This window comes from Chanos chanos, chromosome 6 (genome assembly GCF_902362185.1).
Source record: "Chanos chanos chromosome 6, fChaCha1.1, whole genome shotgun sequence".
NCBI lineage: Eukaryota > Metazoa > Chordata > Actinopteri > Gonorynchiformes > Chanidae > Chanos > Chanos chanos.
In genome coordinates, this window is record NC_044500.1 from 49,862,058 (window position 1) to 49,864,557 (window position 2,500).

General features: G+C 44.5%; 1 protein-coding gene across 1 annotated transcript in view; it reads left to right on the top strand.

Moving 5' to 3' along the window:
* stat2 (signal transducer and activator of transcription 2) overlaps positions 1 to 2,500 on the top strand; it is a 33,088-nt gene that overhangs the window by 10,898 nt on the left and 19,690 nt on the right. The window lies entirely within an intron of this gene.

The following is a 2,500-nucleotide window of genomic DNA, read 5'->3' on the forward strand; positions in this document are numbered from 1 at the left end:
CACTAACCCTCCTAATAGAAGAGCCCTATGGTTTTGTTTTGCTGGGAGAGGAGGTTTACTGGTTTACTCTGAGTTCATTTATCCGGGTTAGTCACTAACCCTCCTAATAGAAGAGCCCTATGGTTTTGTTTTGCTGGGAGAGGAGGTTTACTGGTTTACTCTGAGTTCATTTATCCGGGTTAGTCACTAACCCGGGGTATTTGGAATACCCTCCACTTCAGTACAGTCGAATCGTGTTCTCATTTTATATGGGTTTATTTACAGTCACAAAGGAAACAAAATCAACTGAAATCATCTGTAATCGCAGCGCAATGGGTTCGCAGGGGTATTTTGTGTTTGAATATAAACGATAAAAAAAAGGTTAGCCTTTCCTGCCCCTCTAGGCCACCTGTTACAACAAAACCTTATGGGAGTTGGGCACAGTCCTGTAAATCAGCAACAGCAGTGGAGACAGATGACCCAGAGTCTGACTCTGACAGTGAAACCCGTGTGTAATGTGAACAGCAGTGGAGACAGATGACCCAGAGTCTGACAGTGAAACCCGTGTGTAATGTGAACAGCAGTGGAGACAGATGACCCAGAGTCTGACTCTGACAGTGAAACCCGTGTGTAATGTGAACAGCAGTGGAGACAGATGACCCAGAGTCTGACAGTGAAACCCGTGTGTAATGTGAACAGCAGTGGAGACAGATGACCCAGAGTCTGACAGTGAAACCCGTGTGTAATGTGAACAGCAGTGGAGACAGATGACCCAGAGTCTGACTCTGACAGTGAAACCCGTGTGTAATGTGAACAGCAGTGGAGACAGATGACCCAGAGTCTGACAGTGAAACCCGTGTGTAATGTGAACAGCAGTGGAGACAGATGACCCAGAGTCTGACAGTGAAACCCGTGTGTAATGTGAACAGCAGTGGAGACAGATGACCCAGAGTCTGACAGTGAAACCTGTGTGTAATGTGAACAGCAGTGGAGACAGATGACCCAGAGTCTGACTCTGACAGTGAAACCCGTGTGTAATGTGAACAGCAGTGGAGACAGATGACCCAGAGTCTGACAGTGAAACCCGTGTGTAATGTGAACAGCAGTGGAGACAGATGACCCAGAGTCTGACAGTGAAACCCGTGTGTAATGTGAACAGCAGTAGAGTCCACTAGAGTAGCCCATGAAGTATGACTGGTTGCTGTGACTCACTTATTAGAATAATTTAATGTTTTCACGACTATTGCTGTAGTTTGTAATTTGCAGTGTTGATACTTTAATTCAGTTCTGTTAATGTTGTTGTTTGTAAGGTCACTGGTTTGCATTTACAGTCGTGAAACATGACCTTTTATTTTCCCAAGTGTTTTCAATAGACCCTCTATAGTTTCTAAAGAGGATGTTTAAAAGAAGACCATGAACTGGTTCATTTGAAAGACTGTGATGAAGATTTCAGTTTATCTATAAACTAGTGCATTATACATATACGAAAGCTATTAAGAGCCAAATAAAAGCCTAAATAGTTAGAACTGTCTCTTGCTTTCTCTCATGCATACAAATGGTATTCTCTACACATACAGACGATTGCACACTTCTCTTTGGACCAGCAGGAGTGTGCTTTTTCTTTAGTCATGCTGGCACAAGGTGGTGATTACTGTATGCATTTTAATCTGGGCTCATTTTACAGTAAAACCAGCAACTTTATGCACTAATTACTACTTTTTAAAAGTGCCCCTAAAGTGTTGTAAAGTTTGTGTGTGTGTGTGTGTGTGTGTGTGGTATGTGTTAGGATTGCATGTCCCTGTATCATGGTTGTGATCAGATGGTCAGGCTGATTGTTGGTGGTTGTTACTTCGGCGCTCTTGCAGTTAGTCTTTTAAAGGATTATGAGGAATTTCCTGTGGCGGCTGCAGCTCAGAGATAAGCGTTGTGAAGCCATGCTTGGTTGATGGGAACTTTGGTAGGAATGTGGAGAAGTTCTGTGTCTGTGTTCCAGGGACCACTAAGGTGTGCTTGGTCAGGTGCTGAATGTCTTGGCTGATGCTGATTTTTCTGCACATGGTGCTGGGTGTGAGATTGTTGGGAGCTGCGCTGTGTGTCTCGTGCATGCAGAGCAGCAGAGGAATACTGGTGACTGATTTCCCATTGAGTAAATCCTCCACTCCATGTCCTGCTGATTTTTCTCACACCAGCGTTAAACTCACCAAGCCACAGGATTTAGTGGTTTCTGGGCGTGAGGGGTTGGACTGCGATCGAGGCTCTGATGGAGGTCGTGTATGCACTCACACAGCAGTTTAGGAGAGAGATCGGCCCTCAGCTTATGCCAGGCGTGTGTCAGGGACACTGAGTATGAGGATCTTTTTGACTGTGGCTCAAATACCGTACAGGTACTTACAATACCTTAGTACTTACAATACCTTAGTACTTACAGTACCTCAGTACTTACAGTACCTTAGTACTTATAGTTCCTCAGTATTTACAGTACCTCAGTCCCTGAACTCCACTGGACTGAGAGCTGTTTCCC